The sequence below is a fragment of the Lipotes vexillifer genome, unplaced genomic scaffold (genome assembly GCF_000442215.2).
Source record: "Lipotes vexillifer unplaced genomic scaffold, Lipotes_vexillifer_v1.1 scaffold102, whole genome shotgun sequence".
Classification (NCBI taxonomy): domain Eukaryota; kingdom Metazoa; phylum Chordata; class Mammalia; order Artiodactyla; family Lipotidae; genus Lipotes; species Lipotes vexillifer.
The window spans coordinates 3695108-3716565 of NW_006786541.1; the positions used below are offsets into that span (position 1 = coordinate 3695108).

The 21458-nt window shown below is 45.5% G+C and overlaps 1 protein-coding gene and 1 pseudogene across 2 annotated transcripts in view; both read left to right on the top strand.

Moving 5' to 3' along the window:
- MYO1E (myosin IE) overlaps positions 1-21458 on the top strand; it is a 233041-nt gene that overhangs the window by 49421 nt on the left and 162162 nt on the right. The gene's annotated exons all lie outside the window — the stretch shown is intronic.
- LOC103075739 (60S ribosomal protein L12 pseudogene) lies at positions 2325-4692 on the top strand (annotated as a pseudogene).

A 21458-nucleotide genomic window follows, 5' to 3' on the forward strand; every position in this document is an offset into this window, starting at 1 on the left:
TTTTTCAGTACGCGGGCCTCTCACTGTTGTGGCCTCTCCCGTTGCGGAGCACAGGCTCCGGACGCGCGGGCTCAGCGGCCATGGCTCACGGGCCCAGCTGCTCCACGGCATGTGGGATCTTCCCCGACCGGGGCACGAACCCGTGTCCCCTGCATCGGCAGGCGGACTCCCAACCGCTGCGCCACCAGGGAAGCCCATAGGTTCCATTTTTAATGTGCATTATTTGCTTTGTATGATACCTTACTTACATAGCACAGTGCTTTCATAGAAATAATGAACCCAGAAAAACTCACATAAATCCTTTGTGAAACGTGCAGTGGAAGGCAACAGAACCAGTATCCAATCTACACGTGATGAAATGAACTCCATCATTGAAAGACCAGTTTATTTGGTAGAAAGTGATCAGAAATAAAGTAGGGCGGACAAGTGTGAAAAAGCATATGGAATCATTTGGTCTTAACATCAGAATTTTTTCTGGAGTTTATTCACTTCCATTCCATTTTTTTCTTTCTTTCTCTAATACTGCTGGAAAGAGAGAGTACTATCCACATTTTATTTTATTTTATTTTTTGGCAGACTCAGGTATAAGTTAATTAACATTTTGGCCTCCAGTCTGGAGAGCAGACCCTGTTATCTTTGTAATGGGTGCTGTCAAGGAAGCTTTTCACAGGCAGAGGGAAAAAATGGATCCCACTCCACTGTCAAGGATTTTTATGAGGGTCAGGTAGCCTTGGAAAGAATTCAGGCCACAGTGACTTGGCTGCTACAAAGAATGCCACAGCCCTGTGACAGGTTAGATTTGCCATAAACCTGCATTCACTAAATTCTTAAGATAGTGAGAGATTGTTGCACTCTAGCCCAAGAATTTCTTGTATACTTTTGTTTTTCCTTTTTTGCAAGTGCAGGTTAGATAGGTTGCTGCCCTCTCTTTGCTCACTTTCCCTCTTGTGTTCTTGCTGCTTCTCAGAATCACCATAAGCCAAAGCACCCTAGGACTTGTTGGTCCTCCATGCATCAACATAAAAAATATTCTTTAGGGTCCACACAGTGTTCCAAGAATGTCTCAGTAACTGATGAGACATGGCTTATTTGTCCTGGGGAAGTCTCATTTCATGCTCAAGTTCCACCCTGTGTGAGTTTTTATGCTAAGCCTCAGACAAATGTAATCTTGACCTAAGGTATGCTAGTTTTATTATTTTTATTAACAGCAGCAGTAGCATTGGAACATTATTTCCAAAGGCGAAGGATTCAAGGAGGTTGAGGTGATATATGAAGTCATTCAATCTTCCTAACAGCCAATGAAGTTTCATTATCATCTGCGTTTGGCAGATGAGGAAACTGAGGCATGAAGAGGTTAAGTAACTGGCCAAATGTTTTTCTTGGCAGGTCAGGACTAGATTTTTTCCTAAGTTTCCTTTCAACCCTGAGAGATGTAAATTCTTCTCTGGGTGGAAATGGCACATCAGGTCAAAAATGTAGCAGAAGTGAGGGAGGGAGAGAGAGGTGCAGGGGTGTGTACTAGTTAAAGCTTTGGGGGGATACGTGTAACATCCTGCGCTTCCTTACAACATCCAAGGAAGTAAGGGGAGGAGCTATATAGCTTCACGGAGTTGTGAGGGAGACTTTGGATCTTCCTTCAGGTCAGAGGTTACAAACTGCTGACCCCCTAGCCTCCATGGAACCTGAAGATGTGTTTATTTGGCCCATACATTAAAAAAAAAAAAAAAAAATTGCACCAGAGTTTAAAAATCAGATTTCACGTGAAAATCTGAATTTCCAGCTTCACTACATACATCGGATCCGGCAACCTTGAGTCCTCATTTCCTGGGGTGACATTTGGCTGGAGCGGCATAGGGGCTGCCCTCTTCCTCAGACGCTCCAGTCAGCTCAGCTTCCCCGCTGCCTGCATCAGCCCTTTACTACCTGCCTGGACCCTGTAGGCATTAGCCTTGCAATCACCCCTCCGGTGCAGGGTTTCTTGTCCCTGATACTGCTGATATTTTGGACCAGATAATTCTTTGTTGTGAGGGGCTATCCTGCATGTTGGGGAATGTTTAGCAGCATCCCCAGGCTCCATCCACTACATGCCAGTAGTACCCCTTCCTCAGTGTGACAACCAAAAATGAATCCAGAGGTTGCCCAGTGCCCACTGGGGAGTAAAATGGCCTCATGAGAGCTACTGGGTTTGTGTAATGAGCCTGAGCCAATGGCAGCTCCATCTCTAAGCGTCTCTTTTATCAATATCTGGGCATGAGAATCTGATTGGTCTCACTTGGCTCAGGGGTCTCTTCCTGTGGTCAGGTGGCAAGGTGGCATTGACCATCATGACTGCCACCTCCTGCAGAAAAGGGAGCAGGACAGGCAACCCAATAGGTGTCCATCGTAAGAAGAGGGTTGCAAAAGATGCTACGTGAAAACGAGAGAGTCCAGGCATATATACACTATCAAACGTAAGGTAGATAGCTAGTGGGAAGCAGCCGCATAGCACAGGGATGTCAGCTCGGTGCTTTGGGTGCTTTGTGACCGCCTGGAGGGGTGGGAGGGAAGGAGATATGGGAACATATATATATGTATAACTGATTCACTTTGTTATAGAGCAGAGACTGACACACCATTGTAAAGCAATTGTACCCCAATAAAGATGTTACCAAAAAAAAAGTAAAAAAAAAAAAAAAAAAAAAAAAAAAAGAGTCCAGGAGTAACTCTCAATAGCATAACAACCTTAACTTTCTAAAGGATGTTCTTTGTACCTATTCCCTCATTTTATTCTCTCCTCCAGCGTTCTATGAAATAGCCAAGGCACATAGTTTGCCCTTCTAATTCAGCAAATGAGGAAACAGAGAGAAGTAAATATAGTTGCCTCAGTGCACAAAGCCACTAGATAGAACCCAGGCTTTCTGGAGCCCACTGCCCCTCTGGTTACCCCTGAAATAGCAGCCCTCGGTAACACAGCACCCTGTCTACTCCGGGGAGATTGAGGGAGAAGGAGCAAAGCCAGCGGTCAGCAGACAGCTCAACCCTGAAAACACGAACGACTCAGTCACTCATGTCTGCAGAGCAGGTTTCGTTGGCAGGAGGCCACCCTGTCTAAGTCCTGTTCCAGTCCGTCTGGGTGTAACCCAGCCATTATGGTCTCTCCGGTTTCAAATGCACAGGAACAATTAAGTCATTCTCATAATTTCATGTGGTACAGAAAGTTCCAAGCCAAAAATACCATCCTTGCTTCCTACTTTTAGACTTCCAGGGAACTTCCCCCTCCTTCCCTCCCTACAATTCACTTTGATTCCTTCTATTTTTCTCTTCTTGAATGCATTGCCCAGACCCAGAGTCCTAGTTTACTTAACGAGGAGCTGTAGACCCAACACAAATCAAAACAAACCCAACCTCCATTTGGCAGGAGAGGTGAAAATAGGGAATTGACAGTGGCCCTCAAGTACAGAAGGTTAAAACACAGAAGAGTGTGCAGATCTCACCTCCAGTGTATGGAAATAAGAGAACTGATCACCAGATGATCACAGAAGGATGGTGGGATGACAAGGGAAGCAGTTGTATCTAGTATATTCCTACTATTATTTCTGGGTCCTAAGTAACCACGGTCAAATCACTTTCTTTATCTTCAGTATATAAAATTTCCTGTCCCATAGGACTGTCACATCAGTCCTGTGTTGCTTCCTTAAATAATTAATTTTTTTAGATATTTCTCAGATGTTATATTAACCGTAACTTCCCGACAGACAACTGATTTGGTCTGTGTGTACACAACACTCACGTGTGCACACACTGTCTCTGCCTTGGTGCTGGGTACGTGTTGCTGGACCACCGTTTAGCTTATATCAAGAATGAAATGAATTCCAGTTAGAGATGATTTGAAAGTTTCTTCTGTAGGAATAGATATTATAAGCTTATTTGTAACATGTCTTCTCCTTAGAGCAGTGGTTCTCAAAAACTTTAGCGTGCATCAGCATCACTTGGAGAATTCATAAAAACACCAATTGCTGGTCCCACTCTCACCCCCAGAGCATCTCATTCAGTAGGTCTGGGGTGGTGCCAGGACTTTGATTTCTAATGAGTTTTCAGGTGTTGCCGATGTTACTGTCTGGAGGCTCCTTCTGTGAAGTAAACTAATCAAGAATGGTGCTTTGACTTTCTTTGGTTGTCCCGAATCCGGGTTCATCCGACACCAGCTGTCTCTACCGTGCCACCTAAGTTTGACCCCAATGAGATCAAAGTTGTGTAGCTGAGGTGCACTGGTGGGGAAGTTGATGCCACGTCTGCCCTGGCTCCAAGATCGGCCCCTTGGGTCTGTCTCCAAAAAACGTTAGTGATGACATCGCCAAGGCAACTGGTGATTGGAAGGGTATGAGGATTACAGTGAAACTGACAATTCAGAACAGACAGGCCCAGATTGAGGTGGTATCTTCTGCCTCTGCCCTGATCATCAAAGCCCTCAAGGAACCGTCAAGAGACAAAAAGAAGCAGAAAAACATTAAACACAGTGGAAACATCACTTTTGATGAGATTATCAACATTGCCTGACAGATGCAGCATCGATCTTTAGCTAGAGAACTCTCTGGAACCATTAAAGAGATCCTGGGGACCACCCATCCCGTGGGCTGCAGTGTCCATGGCCGCCACCCTCATGACATCGTAGATGACATCAACAGTGGTGCAGTGGAATGCCCAGCTAGTTAAGAACTGCAAAGAAAAATAATAAAGGGTTATTTGACAGCCAATGGGAGGAAAAATGGTGCTTTGGGGAATTCCTTGGTGGTCCAGTGGTTAGGACTTGGCCTTTTCACTGCCGAGGGCCTGGGTTCAAACCCTGGTTAGGGAACTAAGATCCCACAAGCATTGCAGTACAGCCAAAAAAATACAGAAATAAAAAAGCATCACAGTAGCATCCTACAGATCAATTAATAATTCCAAAGGTAAAATGTATCTTTAAAAAAAAAAAAAGAATGGTGCTTTGAGCACTAGGTGTCCCTAGCAGTAGTGATGACTTGCTTCTGCTTCCGTGCCTTATTTGTGTTGTCCCTGGAAAGCCCCCCTCCTCGGATTGGCCAACCAAGTCCTGTGCATCTGCCAGGCCCAGCCTAAGTTCCCATTCCTTCACCTACTCTTTCCTGACTACTGCGCTTCACACTTGTCACTTCCCTTCTCTGAACACTTCCAGTTTCTGGAATAAGCCACAGAATTGACTCTACTGCCTGCATCATGAGCATGTTGCACGTACGAGTCCTTTCCCCATCGAGACCGAACACATTTGATGAGTGAACGCGACCATGCCTCATGTACCCTTCCGTGTGTCCTTGCACTTGCACAGGGCTAAGCACATTGTAGATGACTCGATAACTTACTGATTGGTGAACGCTCAACGTGAATTCAGAGAGGAAATAGGATGCTGCATATACGGCCAACTGACGCTGCCTGATAAACCCACCAAATTTTGCTTCTTTTGTGGTAACCCCCGGAACGTCTGTCCTCAAAGCCACAGATCCTTCTGCCTGATTCAGCACTGCCTGGACTTCGGTCTTCGGAGAAAGGACGTTACGGGCTGGTTCCGGCTGGTGGACACCCAGGACGGTTGTCATCACTGTGCCTGTTGTCAACTGTGCATGAGAATCGGTCCCTGGACTCCAGGGCAGTGTGATGGCTGGAGGTCAGCGTGCAAGGAGAATTGTCGAGAGGAGGGGATGTTGGTGATGTGCTGGAGAAATGGGCTGGGACCAGGTTCTGAAGGCTTTACATGGCTATTAGGGGCTTGGAGTTTGTCATATAGAAAATGGAGGGGCGTTTTAACAAAAAAGGGAGTGAGGTAATGAGGTTTGTTCTTTGGAACCATAATGTGGAGGCTTCTTTCTTGATGGTCAACTCTTCCCACCTTTCTTTAGATACTGTTTTAGTTTCCTAGGGCTGCTGTAACAGATTATCAAAAACTGGGTGGCCTAAGCCAACAGAAGCTTACTCTCCCACTTTCGGAGGCGAGAATCCAAATTTGGTCAGATCAGGCTCTCCCTGAAGGCTCTAGGGGAGGATCTGTTCCATCACTCCGATCTCTGCCTCTGTCGCCACATGGCCTTCTCGCTGTGTCTCTGTCTCTTCTCTACTTATAAGGGCATCAGTCACACTGGATTAAGTCCCACCTAGTGACCTCCTTTTAACTTGATTACATCTACAAAAGCCCTTTTTCCAAGTCAGGTCACATTACAAGTACTGGGGGTTAGGACTTTAACATACCCTGTTTTTGGAGGGGGACACAGTTCAACCCACAGCAGACACTTATTTGCTACACCTTATTGCTTTAGGTCTCAAGGAAGCAGTGGGCTTGCTGCTGTAATGGGCCCACTACTTAACTCACCTGTGTAATGTGCTCTCGGGGAGCGTTAGGAAACTGCTGCCATCTCCAGTAATACCAACAGCTCACTTAAGGAATCATGCAGGGTGTGTGCACGGGACCAAGCAGCAGCAGGTGGGGAACTGACCGAAAAGAGCAGTTAGGGTGCTCTTGCAGGTGAGAAATAGTGAGACCTCGAGTAAGCTGTGGCTGTGAGAATAGACAGGAGTGGGCAGAGTGGAGGAACGGGTCTGAGGTCGAACCAGTAGGATTGGATGACGGGGGAGGAGGGACTCAAGGCTTGTTATCAGCCTGTTGGAAGATGTGAGAGTCAGTGTGTGTGCACAGGGACGTAATATCTATCTGTGTATTATATATGTACATGTTATTTTGGGGGGGGAAGATAAACAAGGCCTTAGAGACAAGTTTTTCTTTCTTTGTCTCTCATCAGTTAACTCAAAAGATGCTTTATTGTGCTGGAAAGGAGAGTAATAAACTGGAAATGATATGGAAGAAAGTGAAGAGCAACCTTGGAAATCCATGGAGATTAAAGATATTTTTAAAGGAAAAATGGGGAAAGAAGAAAATTTTGGCCCACAGCCTTCTGAGAAGTTTCCTCTAAATGGTGTGTAGTTGTCTCAGGGTATGGCATCCACTCACCTAAGTGGACTTCTTTATTTATTTATTTATATTTTTGGCTGCATTGGGTCTTTGTTGCTGCGCGCGGGCTTTCTCCAGTTGCACTGAGCGGGGGCTACTCTTTGTTGTGGTGCGCGGGCTTCTCATTGCGGTGGCTTCTCTTGTTGCAGAGCACGGGCTCTAGGCGCGCGGGCTTCCGTAGTTGGGGCACGCGGGCTCAGTAGTTGTGGCTCGTGGGCTTTAGAGCGCAGGCTTGGTAGTTGTGGCACACGGGCTTAGTTGGTCCGTGGCATGTGGGATCCTCCCAGACCAGGGCTCGAACCCGTGTCTCCTGCGTTGGCAGGCGGATTCTTAACCACTGCGCCACCAGGGAAGCCCTAAGTGGACTTCTGACACAGCCCTCCAGGCCCTTCATTCAGGTCCGTTCCAGGCCACCCCCCAGGCTGAGACTGGCTGACCTCGAGGGAGACTCACATGTTCTTTGTGAACATAAGCTGCCAGGTCCTGGCATCATCCTCATAATGTCCTCTTAACCCTTTAGTAGCTGGCTTTTGCATCTATTATCTGATCTGGTTTTCACAACCTTGGGACAATGGAAAATCCTGTGACAGGGCAGAAGAACTGAATTTCAGCCCTTTTGGGTTTTTTTCTGGGAGTGGGGGTTAGTGTTTGCACAACACACTCAACTTCTCAAAGCTCCGTTTTCTCATCAGCAGTGAACCAACAACCCCGTTCTTGTAGGATCATTGTGAGGATGAACATCAGACAATGTGTATACAGTGCCTGGCTCAGAGCTGGGGCACAAAACATATTCATTCCCTTTCCCCTCCTTTTCCATCTTCTTTCTTTTTGTTCTTCCAGGTTTTCTGACTCTTGGGGCCAGAGCTCTTTGCCATTCTATCCCACTGGAAATAAAATATAAATAAATTAAAAAACAGAGAAATTATAAACCAATTCCTGTAGAGGGTTTGTTTTAAACTCACTGGAATCAACGATAAATCACATACTCATCCTAAGGGCTAGATTAGGGGTTTGGGAGTAATCGAAGCAAACCCTGAGAGTGAAGGCGAGAAGAAAATGTCAGAATTATAATCGGGATGCACGTAGATCGAATTTGAGAGACAGAGTCTGCCGCTATCTCTGTCCCTTTCCCACTGTGGTCAGTCCCAGCTGCTGTTATCTGCTTGTTCTTCCAATAGAAAACAACTCCGCAGAGCCTCATCCTTCTGGCACCCAAGGTATTAATGCAGTTGCTGGCAGATCTGGTTGGCTAACCAGGCTCAAGTGCTACCCAAGGTGCTGGAGCGTGGCCACCACCCAGGTCATCCTGGCAGTGCCCCTGGGCAACGTCCACTTGGACTTAGTTTCACTCTGAAGTTAGAAAGCAGTGGCCTACATTTCCAGCTACATAAAACTGGGAACGTTGGTCTAGTCAGGCCTGCCCCTTCAGCCTTCTGTCTCTGTGCTCTCCTGTGTTTCCCTGACAGCATTGCTTTCCCAGTGCCCTTCTGCTCGCTCACATCCTATCCCCAAATCCCTGATCAGAGGTTCCCTGTCAGAATCCCTCCCACAGAGGTGTTAGCTCAAGGTGCATAGATACAGGTACCAGAAAGCTTACTGCCACATTGCTCGTAACCCAAAGGGCCATCCACAGGGATTTTTGGATGGATGGCTTCTTCAGCAAGTAACTCACCCTCTCAGAACTTCTAGCTCCTTGTTTGTTACACGTAAATTACTAATACCCAGCCTGCCTATGACGACTGTGAGATGATGAGTATGAAAGCACTTTCTAAATTGCAAATGGTCTTACAAATGTGAGGGATATGATGAATCAACAGTGAAAACAGTCCTTTGAGGCCTTTTACAGACAAAGGCATTTTTATATATTTAAAATCTTGCCACTCACAAATTTAATATTTGAGGTTTTGCCAACCTGGGGAGCAGTTGCATAGCAGTTTGGCCCATGAGCCACGGCCGCTGAGCCTGCGCGTCTGGAGCCTGTGCTCCGCAACGGGAGAGGCCACGATGGTGAGAGGCCTACGTACCGCAAAACAAAACAAAACAAAAAAACCCAAAAAAACCCACAGATATTTGTGCAGTATCTTTTATGCCCCTATCAAAGGGCTCTGGTTTATTGGGAGTGAGACAAAAAGGTAAAAATTAGAAATATATTGTGTCATTAGGTAAGCCATAAATACACTCATAAAATAATTAGTAAGCATAGCAGCAACAAAAAAAGCATACCAGTATACACCATTATTATAAACAGATTCTGTAGCCTGGCGCTCTAGAAGAACTTCTGGAATTAAGTTTAATTTTATTACATTTAAATGGGGGGGAAACAGTCCCACCCGAGACTATGCAGATACAGTTACGAGTGGGCTTTATTGTTTGTTACGGGTGTGAGTGTTTATTTCTCTCCCATTTAACATTCTGGATGTAGACAGTGCAGGGTTGGTGTGGAGCCCTGCAGTTATCTGGGGTGCAGGCTCCCTTTCATTTCTGCTCTGCCACCCCCAGGGTGTGGCACTGGTCCTTCTGGGCTATGGACACCACCTGCCAATTTGGAGCAAGGCGGGTAAGGGGGTCACGCCCCCTCCCTTCTTTGTGACACATCCTAAGACTTGCACACAACCCTTCCACTTCCGTCACCTGGCCACACCTAGACGCACAAGAATCTGGGAATGAATTCTTTAGCTATGTGCCCAACTAAAAGCCAGAGATTGTGTCACTCAAGGAAGGGAAGCACAGACGCTGGGGAGCAATGTGCAGGTGCTCCCACCGTTCAGCCTCCTGTCTTCTCAGGAGCTGATGGTAAGGGAGGAAGAGAGACAAGTCAGTGCAAGAAGGTTGTGACTCAAGGCTTATCCAATCTGTCAGCGAGTTCCTGGGGCAGTTTAGTGCTGCTGATATTTTTGGTTTCACTAAGGAAAGGTTTCGTTTGAATTAAATTATTATTGAATGACCTTTTTGACTTTCTGTTCGATGTGAAGGCTGCTGTTGGGTGCTCACACCCCTGGCCCCAAACAAGGTCCCTCTGAAACCACGGTCAAGTGAGGCCAAGCAAGGCCGCAGCGAAATTTCGTCTAAGCACAGACTAAAACAGAGTTCCCGTACATCCCACGATACCCACCAGACATCTTCTCCCTCGCTAGTAGGAGTAGCCACTGCTTCTTTACCATTTTATGGTCCTCTCTGTCCTCCAGTCAGCGCTCCCTGTAGATAACATTTATTGAGGTACTCAATCATAGAATTGCCACGCTTTCTGACAGCGCCCAATCTAGAGCAAACCCTTGTTTCTTTAAACCTCCCTAAAAACCACCCAACCAAAGCCGATCCTGGAATAGGTTCTGTGGAAGGGGCGATACTGTCCTGTACATTTAGAAAATCTGTGCTCATTTAAAGGAGACTTGACCGCAACCTCGGGCCAGTTTCTTAACCTCTGAAAGCTTCAGTTTCCTGATCTATAAACTGAGGATAGTAATATCAACTTCACAAGGCTGTGAAGGTGCTTTCTAAAATTACAGAGCACATTACAAATCTAAGGAAGGCATTTAATGACGAATTCTATTTTTCTAAAATTAGATTTGAGCCAAGGTCAGTGAATAGCTCAGTTTATAACTTAATTTACATGAGTAAGTAATTTTGCATTCATAGTCGCCACTTACCTGTACTTACAAACTGGGAGCTGGATCCCTGGCCATTTCTCCCAAACCAGGGCAGTTTCAACAGAGCCCTCTTGAGAGGAAAGCTTTTCTGAAAAGAAGATAACAACTGTCATTTGAGTAGAGAAAATGAAAAAGGCAAAAGTCACATTATGATTTATTTTGTGTCATACCTAAGTAGTTAGAAAATAGCCCCCCCCCCTTTTTAAAAATTTATTATTTATTTTTGGCTGCGTTGGGTCTTTGCTGCTGTGCGCGGGCTTTCTCTAGTTGCGGTGAGCGGGGGCTACTCTTCGTTGCAGTGTGCGGGCTTCTCATTGCGGTGGCTTCTCTTGTTGCAGAGCACGGGCTCTAAGCGCACAGGCTTCAGTAGTTGTGGCCTGTGGGCTCAGTAGTTGTGGCTCGCAGGCTCAGTAGCTGTGGCGCACGGCCTTAGTTGCTCCGCAGCATGTGGGATCTTCCCGGACCAGGGCTCAAATCCGCCTGCATTAGCAGGCAGATTCTTGACCACTGCGCCACCAGGGAAGTCCCAGCCCTTTTTCTTCACAGCCCTTGTAAAATTTTCACTGGGCTTCAGAAGTCTAAAGGAAAACTCTAGAACTAAGAAATATTTCAGCTCACTATTTCTCAGGGTCACTATCACCCCAGTTTTGTGAAGAGATGAAAAGAGGCTACCTGAAGCAGTGGAGTAAGAATCCACTCTGCCTTTTGCTTTATATGTGACCTTGGCCAAGTACCTGACCATTACTTTCCTCATTTAGAAAATGGAAACAGAGACGCTTGCCTTACAACTGCAGTCGTCTCTTGGTATTCTTGGGGGACTGGTTCCAGGACCTCTGCAGATACCAGTATCCTCTGATGCTCAAGTTCCTTTATTTAAAATAGCATAGTATTTGCATAGAACCTAGTACCTCCTCCCATGTACTTTAAATCATCTTTAGCTTACTTATAATACCTAGTACAGTGTAAATGCTATGTAAATAGATGCCAGCATGTGGCAAATTCAAGTCTGCTTTTTGGGACTCTCGGGAATTTTTTTTCCCCAATATTTTTGGTCTGCAGCTGCTTGAATCTGTGGATGTGGAATCTGCAGATATGGAGGACTGACTGGACTTCACCCATCACTCCAATAGGATAATGTATTTGAAAACTCTTAGCTCTGAAGTGCCATATATTCAGGAGAGGAATTATTATATTCCTGGTGGTCGTATTTTATTGGGAGAGAGCCTGCAGGGCTGCTTTAGTATAACAGGCTGCTTTAGAGTGCTGACTTTGTGCCGGTTGCGTGTGTGATAAATTGTGCCGCCACTCTTGCAAGGTCTGTAGAGGGCCAAATTAAGGGAGCTGTTTGTGCCTCGGTGCCAGTACTTGGAGACATAACCCAGCTGTGGGTTACACTGCTTTACTCCAAGGGGAAACCTAGAAGGCGCCGTAGCCTCTCGCTTTTGTGTTTCAGACAATGGATTTCATCAAGTTGGCAGCTGATTCTACCAGTCAGATTTAGACTTGATTGGAATCTGAAATTGAAGGCTTTCTTTGCAGCATGGAGCTTACCTGTTAAGCTGGTTTCTAGAAAAACCAACCAGGGTGTCACATTTTCTTTTATGTGCCAGTCAGTTAATATGGTAGGTGGCTTGGAGTGATGCTAAGGGCTAGTCTCACCAGACAACTGCTGAGAGCATTTCCTTTCTCCACCCTAGAGATGCTCTAGGCTAGCAGCCTAAAGTCATAGGTGCCCTGGCCACAGTTGTCATTTTCTCTTGGGCAGAAAATGGGCAGTGTCATTGTCACTGTCTTGGGCAGTGTCATTTTCTCTTGTCACTTTCTCTTGGGCAGAAGTGGAGATACAATGACCGGTCCTTACCTTCCAACACCACTTTTTTTTTTTTTTTTTTGCGGCACGCGGGCCTCACTGTTGTGGCCTCTCCCGTTGTGAAGCACAGGCTCCGGACGCGCAGGCTCAGCGGCCATGGCTCACGGGCCCAGCCACTCCACGGCACGTGGGATCCTCCCGGACCGGGGCACGAACCCGTGTCCCCTGCATCGGCAGGCGGACCCCCAACCACTGCGCCACCAGGGAAGCCCTCCAACACCATTTTTATATTTGAATTGCCAAAAGTCTTATTTGCCTTCAATACCTTATCTTTACATATGTATAGACCTTGTATATGCAGTTTATAATGCACTTTACATCTCATTGTTCTATTATAAATTTAATAAGATCAATCAAGCCCAAGCCCTGAGGGGTGCCAAGCACTGTGCTAGGTGGACTCTGGAGATTCAGAGAAAAGGGGACAGATTTCCCTGTCCACATTGCACTGACAGTCAAGTCAGAGAATCAGTTGTATTTACATCTATTAATGTCAAGACAGCATGTCAAACCCAGCCATCGAGATGGGTCCCAGGTTTAGCACATTTCTCTTCATGGTCCTTTGAGTTTGGTTGTGACACTCTTTTCGTGGATGAGGAAAGTGAGACCAAGTGGCCTTAAGTGGCTTCTGTGGTCGCCCAGCTCAAGTGGTCTGACTTGTAAGCACTGGCCTTTTCTACCCCTACACACTACCCCACTACTCTTGCCTTGTCAGCGTGCTTTCATAGCATGCTGCCATACCAAGGTGACAGATTAATGTCTCTGTTAATCATATAGAAGTTATATTTGGGGTTGACTGCTCTCTCCAGACATTTAAGAAAGCGCCTTAGTTATCTGGATACCTCCTAAATCTTACTTCACTAGCTAACTGATCTCCTCATTGGCCGATGGTTTCTGTTCACTTCAAGGTGTACTGTTTCTAACCTTTTCCTGCTTCACCTTTCCCCACATGGATGCTCATCCTGCCCGGGACCTGCCTGAGGTTTGAGCCAGATCCCATCCTCATTCCCTCCAGTGGAAGCATTACCCTTTTTTTTAGGTGTTCTTTGCACTATTTTAGAAACAGGTTTGAGGATGGGGGGAAGGTTCATTTTGCAAAGTATTCATAATTAGTGTGAGGGTGTAAATTCAGGAGAAGTTAATCGATGAAATGGTATCCCTGATTCTCTCTTGATATTATCACAGTAACTCATTTATATGGCACCAGTTTACAAAGGACTTCGTGTCTTTTATCTCACTGATCCCTCACTAACAACCCTGAGAGGGTGGGAACAAGGGAGTTTAAGTAAATCCCCCAGGCCACCCAGCCAGTAAATGGCAGAAGAGGAAATGTGAGTCCGTTCTTCCAGCTCCCAGTCCTGGGCTTTTGCTCTCTGCCAAGTCATGGCAGAATATGGACTTAGTGATAATAAAGTTGGTCCCAGTGCTGAGAGTGGTCGTTACTCACTTTATTCCTTCCAGCATCCAAGAGAATCTTCTCAATTACAAATGATAGCCTCCAGCATTAGCCCTGAAGACACCGCTGAGGGTCCCTAGTGCTTTCACCCGATTTCCAGCCTCCTGTTAAATCTCTGAGGGGCATGAGTGCATCACAAATGAAGGGTAGCCTTCAAGATTGCAGCCTCGGGGGATAAGATTTCCTAGGAACGAGGACGTTTCAGAGGAAAGAGAAGGTAAACTCTAGTGACTGCCAAGTTGTCATAATATAAACGGGGAACTTATTTTTAAGTGCTCAAATGTCCATATGCATAGTAATTTGGAGTCCACATTTTCCTCCAAAGAAAATGCTTCCTGGGCTGTTGTGTACATTAACTATTGTAGGTCCTTAATTGAGGATATACATATATATGCATATATACACACATTTATATGTGTGTGTGTGTGTGTGTGTGTGTGTGTGTGTGTGTGTGTATTTGGCCACGCTGCCCATGGCATGTGGAATCTTAGTTCCCCGACCAGTGATCAAACCTGCACCCCCTGCATTGGAAGTGCAGAGTCTTAATCACTGGACCTCCAGGGAAGTCCCAAGGAGACATTTTAAACAAATTCTGAGGATTTATATGCTGTCACTGCTAAAATGTAAAGAGAAAAGAAAAGTATAAAATAAGCCCTCTCAAAGAGTTTGTTATTTCTATTACTCTTGTTATGATTGTGATTTTATCATTTGAATGTTCCCTGAGAGTTAGTCTATGAGCCCTTCAAAACAGCCTACCTTCTTCATAACCACACCTCCAACCCAAGGTGAGCATTTTTGGAATTCCTTTTTAAATTAGAACCCTGGAAGGCTCATAGCTAGTAAGCCATCATGGGTTTCTAGATCTGCCAACTAGCTTATTGTCTTCAACCAGCATCAACCTCCTTTTACATCATGTGACCCACTTCCAGATTTTAAAAACTGTGATAGCATCAGAGGTGGATTCACTTCATCCTGTGATTAAGTCAGAGAGAGGGGTGGGTGGGAAGGATGGGTGAGTGAGAGTGGTGGTGGAGACTGTTAAATGGTTTAAACTTTTGGTGGTGTCTTTTGCCCATAAAGAGTTAGGAAAGGGGATGGCCTTCGATGTGGGCAGGGCGGACAGAGCCCTGAGAACAGGAAAGCCCAGTCCACCCTCAGCCTTTCTCCAAGGACTTATCAGACCTACTGGTTGGGAAGAGCTGCCCTAGATTATCTAGGAGAGATGCAAGGGGACCCAAAGCCCAGGCATTTAATGCCTGGGCTTTACTTGATGATAAATTATAATGTAGCTAATTGATCTGTAGGAAACAGTTGCTCAAATGCCTTTTCAGCTTCTCGGTGGCAACAAGGTATATGTGGCAAAGCTCTTACATTAAAGATTTAGAGATTCCAGTTAGGATATTTAAAACCTTATGCCAGGTGGGAGATAGTATCGTATACCTCACACCAAATGGCTGAGTCTTACAGCTGGGCATTGAGATTTTTTTAAAAGCAGTGTTTGAGGTGGAAGAGAACAATTTTTAGAGAAAATGTAGTCAACTTCATTTAAATGGTATAAATGATGATTATAGCTGATTGTTGTCTGACAGAGTTTGGGCTGGTGTTTCTAAAATGAAATTAACTACAGAGTTCTTGAAATGGGGTCATCAGGTTAGAATTCAGTTGTCTGCGAAGATCAATGATTTCTGTCTTCTCAGCTTACCTGGCAGGCAGGGGTAACATATCACAATTAGGTGTGAAGTGCATTTGCATTCTTTTTTTTTTAGTAGTCACCAGCTCATTCAGTATTTTTACGTAATGAAAGAATTGAACATTATGGCAACAAAATTCATTCTTCACACTGGAACTACCACTGCATATTTAGGTAATTAATTGGTAAACCTTTCTATCTTAAAAAAATAAAATAAAATCAATATATCCCCAGGGCCTGGCACAGTACCTAGCAGAGGTGTTTTTTGTTTGTTTTTTAATAAATCTTTATTGGATTATAATTGCTTCACAATACTGTGTTAGTTTCTGTTGTACACCAAAGTGAATCAGCCATATGCATACATGTGTACATATTTCCCCATATCTCCTCCCTCTTGCGTCTCCCTCCCACCCTCCCTATCCCACCCCTCTAGGTCGTCTTAGACCACCGAGCTGATCTCCCTGTGCTATGTAGCTGCTTCCCACTAGCTAACTATTTTACATTTGGTAGTGTATATATGTCGATGCTACTCTCACTTTGCCCCTGCACACGTGTTTTTTTTGTTGTTGTTGTTGTTGTTTTGCGGTACGTGGGCCTCTCACCACTGTGGCCTCCCCCGTTGCAGAGCACAGGCTCCGGACACGGACGCACAGGCTCAGCAGCCATGGCTCACGGGCCCAGCCGCTCCGCGGCACGCAGGATCCTCCCGGACCGGGGCACGAACCCGTGCCCCCTGCATTGGCAGGCGGACTCTCAACCACTGTGCCACCTGGGAGGCCCAGCTCACGTGTTTTTGATGGGGCTAAAATGATTGAATCAGTGAATGACTGAATAAGTGAAAAACATAGGATGAGGTTCAGGAAAAAGACTACAGGAGCAGTTGTTATTAAAAGACTACCATCCCTGAAATTACTGTTATCGATGCCAATTCTCATTTATGTTTATGAATCTTTAGGAACTTTTGAGTATACTTTATAGCCCATTACTCTAGTTAAGAGAATAAAATTCTTTTTTAAAAAAATATTTATTTATGTATTTGGTTGCACTGGGTCTTAGTTGCAGCTCCAAGGCTCCTTAGTTGTGGCTCCAGGGCTCCTTAGTTGTGGCATGCAAACTCTTAGTTGCAGCATGTGTGTGGGATCTAGTTCCCTGACCAGGGATCGAACCTGGGACCCCTGCGTTGGGAGCGTGGACTCTTATTCACTGTGCCACCAGGGAAGTCCCAGAAAATTCTTAAATGTAAACTTTTTACCTAAAAAGTGTAAAACTTTAATTTTTCTAATGGTGTCTCAGCAGTCGTTATTAAAAATCACAAATATGTTTCAGGAAGGGGCTCCAGGCTTATGTAATATTGACAGGGCAAGAGAATCTTTGGTTGCCGAATAAGCTCCCTGGTCTTCCTTTCTGTGCTAATTTGCTGTAGAGACAGTTCGGGCTTCTTTCTAAGGTTCTGTCCCAGCCACTCCGGTTGTGGAAGTGGCCATCTCCTGGTAGCTCTTGTATAATAAAGTCCTCTGAGGTAATATTTCTACGCAATCATTTTTAGCCAAAAGAAAATGTTGGCAATCTCAGGTGGTGGCAGACTCCCTCGTGGGAACGAGAATGGCTGGAATGGAAGGTAGGGCATAAAGAAGGTCTTCCCTCTTTGTGGCTCAAGAACAATTGTGGGCAGCCTCTTTGAGCTGCTCAGTTGGATTCCATCCTTTTCGCCACGTTGTTCTTTGCCCTTGACCCCCTTGTCCCCACCTGGCTTTAAGCTCTCTGGTCCAAAAGGGCCGACTCTATGTCCACCTTTTAAATAGATACTCATTCGGCAGCACTGCAGCTAAAGAAGAGAGGAGGGCCGGGATTGGTGTGGGGAATGAGGCTCATAGGCACACTGATGGAGGGAACCAGAGACAGACGTCCCACACATAACAGCTTTGCATATGGACACACCTGATTTCCGTGTATGCATCTTTCTACGGGGCTGTCTGGGCCATTAAGAATCACCCTGAAAAATAAATAAATAAAAAGAATCACCCTGACTCATACTTCTGGTTTTCAGTTCAGCTTCTAGGAATGCATTATTTTACACCCTGTGGAGGTGGAACTTGGTGTCACAGATGAGGAAGGCAGCCCCCTACCCCCTCAGCCTATCTGGAACCCAGCAGGTGTGAGGAAACCAGCTACCACATCTCTGAGAAGCCCACAGAGATGCTCCATAGCCCTTGTCTGTCTGAAACACGCAGCTTCTGAGAATAACGCGTTCTCCCTGAGTGCCAAATAACTGGGCTTGAAATTTTATTTCTGTCAAAGCTGGTTGTCAGAGTTTGATGAGGTGCAGAATAGGTACATAGTCTCAAATTTTTATCTCCCCACAAATTGCTTAGCAGTTACAATAGGAATAAAAAATAGAAATTATGTACTGGAGAAATGGGACAGTACTTAATGAAATGATAAAAATGAATACCGCCCACAAACATGATGTCCCTCCAGACGTGATACCCTGAGAAGGACACAAAATCACTTGACTCGAGTTCTAGCCCAACATGCAAAAGCTGAATCTATTATGAGGAAACATCACACAAACCCAAACTGAGAGAGATTCTATAAAATAACTGGCCCGAATTCTTTAAAATGTCAACATCATAAAAGACAAAGGAAAGCTAAAAAGCTGTTAGAAATTAAAGGAAACTAAACAAATACAAAACCTAAATGCAATATGTGATCTTGCACCAGGAAAAAAAAAATCTTGTCAGAGGACATTATTGGGATAATTGATGAAATTGGAATATTGACTTGGATAAAAAGTATTAATGTGACATTTCCTGAAGTTGTTTACTCTGGTTATATAAGAAAATTCCCTTTTTAGGAAATACATACTTAAGTATTAAGGAATAAAAGGGCATGATGTATACAACCTATTTTTAAATGGTTTAGATTAAAAGAAAACTATATATACACACACATAGAGACAGAGAGAGGGACAGAGGGGAAGAGAACGTGACAAAATGTTACAAATTGGTAGAGTATAAGAATTTTTTTAACTTTTCTGAAATGTTGAGATTATTTCAAAATAAAAGGTTTCTTAAAACCATCCTTTCATTATCCTACCATCAAAAACAAATTGAACAAAATGCCCAGTTGTTTCATCTACCCTGGGATGGGTCAGCAATCGGCTGAAAGGGCTGGAAAGAGACCTCTGGCCCCCTCCTGCCCCCTCATCCTTACTCCTGAGTCAAATGGCCAGATGTGGATGATTCCTGCAGAGACACCAACCAACAGGTCCAGACTCTATTTCAAGGGCAGCAGGCCCAGGGAACTGCTAGGTGAGATTGTTCTTCTCTGCATCTCAGCCCCAGAGGGCCAAGAATTCTCTCAGCAACAGTAATGGTGGCCGCAAATTGAGGTCAGGAGGAAAACAGATCTGTTTTGGGTTGTAAAGTCGCACATAATGCGATGAGTGAACAGAAAAGAATGTACCCCAGTGAAGGGACGGCCTGTGAACTCCGGGTCTGGTTCTGAATATTCTTACGATGCCTAGCATAGAAAACAGGAAACATCAGTTAAAATGGGAAATGGCTGTGGGCTGAATTACTGTAATTCCTCGTCTTACTTAGAAGTTGGCAAGGAATAGGCCTTCATCCACAGCCTGACGTCTCCTGCTCTACAACGTCTTGATAATTTTGCCCTTTCTTAAGGGTGGTGCGTTACCAAGCAAAGAGGCTCTTAGGCTGGAATTTCTACCTTTAAGGATGCTTAGAAATTGTGTTTTTTAAAGAGCTGTTTGTCCCCACCCCCCGTCTCTCGGTTAGAAGCAGCCTGGCTCTGCATCTGCTTCTGGTTCCCTCCTCCTGCCCCCTCTTTCTTTCTAAGTAGGCGAGATCCAGCACACAGAGCGACTCACAGCCTGGCTTAATAATAACCCAGCAATAAATGACATAGCCATTATCATGCTAGACAGATAAACAGAGGGACATTCCCCAAAGCTGTGAGCCCAACCACAAATTAGCTTTTCAGCCCTCCCCGCATCTCCACCGTTCCTCTGGGGTCCTCTAAAGTATCGGGGAAGTTCTGGCAGCCTGTCCAAGCTGTAAAATGGAGATAATTATTCCTGCTCACTGCCTGCCTCGCTGAGTTGCTTTAGGGCTCACGTGGGATGATGAATGGACAAGTAGCAAGACACTGGAAGCAAATATACAAATAAGAGGTGGTGTTGGTTCTCTTCCTGGATGAGGATCTGACTAAAGTAGTTTGGGCCCGTGCCCTTTGGAAGATGGACTGTTTTTCTGTGTGACCTGGGCTGCACCCTCCGGTGGGCAGTCCATCTCGGCTGTCTGTTTCTTGTCCCAAGTGCTCAGCTTGCCCTTCTGGCTTTCCTTCGGCCGCCTCTCTTTTTCCTGTCTCTCTGTTCCATCTGTTGGTTTTCTGCCCCACCAATGAGAAAGTAAGCTTGATGAGAGGCTTGTCTGTATGGTCTGCAGGTGTTACCCCAGTGCTTAGAATAGCGCTTGACTCCTGGTAGGCACATAACTGTCGGAATGAATGAATGAATGAACAAACAGATGAAATGCTTCCCATCCTCAGTCTTCTTACCTCCTGTTGGCTGCCTGTTCTGCACAATGCTGCACGTGGCCATGATGAGAACTTGTAGTAGCCAATGGTGGACTCCTGGCCCAGTTCTTGCTCCTAAGCTCCAGAACTCCAGATCCAAATGCCCAATGCCTATGTGGAAAAAGCTCAATAAAGAAGGGATTACGGGGCTTCCCTGGTGGCGCAGTGGTTGAGAGTCCGCCTGCCGATGCGGGGGACACAGGTTCGTGCCCCGGTCTGGGAAGATCCCGCATGCCGCGGAGCGGCTGGGCCCGTGAGCCATGGCCGCTGAGCCTGCGCGTCCGGAGCCTGTGCTCCGCAGCGGGAGAGGCCTCAACAGTGAGAGGCCGGCATACCGCAAAAAACAAAAACAAACAAACAAAAAGGAGGGATTACGAGTGTAGATTCTGGAAGCAGAATATTTGTTCACTGGTGTTGATCTGGGGCAAAGGATGTAACTTCTTTCTGCCAGGGCTTCCTCATCCTTAAAGTGGGGATTAATAATAATGCTGGCCTTATAGGTTTGCTGACACAATTAAATGATTTAATACATGTAAAGACCTTAGAATGTTGCTTGGTACATAGTGAGCCCTCAGTAGAGCTCACTGGACAGGGATTTTCATTCTGGTTTAATGTTCCATCTGGGAAATTGGGGTGACTGCCTTTTCTTCATATAAAAGGGGCACTCTTAATATGCCAAATCCTGAACTGTTTTCTCCCAACGAAGTGCAGGTTTATTCTTTGCTTGTGTTATTTGGACCATGGGTACCCGTGCAGCCCCTGCTCAGCTCTAGAAAAGGGCATTCTCAACTCAGCAAACATGGTGGCTGAAACAAGTCATGAACTGTGGGTCCCCAAACTCCCCTTGGTCTGCAAACTCCCATTTTCCCACCACCCCCCAGTCTAGGGGAAGATACTGTACAAGTTCACTTCTCAAGCTCTGGCTTCTAGAAATTCAGTCCCTTCTTTGGCTATGTGGATGATTTAGGCAGCAGATAGTGGGTTATGTTCAGATTAAAAAAACCCCGAAATGGGGAGGCCCCTGTTCATGTGCCGTCTTGTCTGTAACTGTAGTCATGTCACAATTCAGTTGAGATTTTCATCACTCTGCTCAGGAAATTCATGGTGAAGGTTACTACAGCAACCTTCACTCTGCTCTGGAAAGCATAGCACTTACAATGGGGCCTTTCAGTGGTGGGGCCCCGAAGCTGGGCAGTGATTTGGTCTAT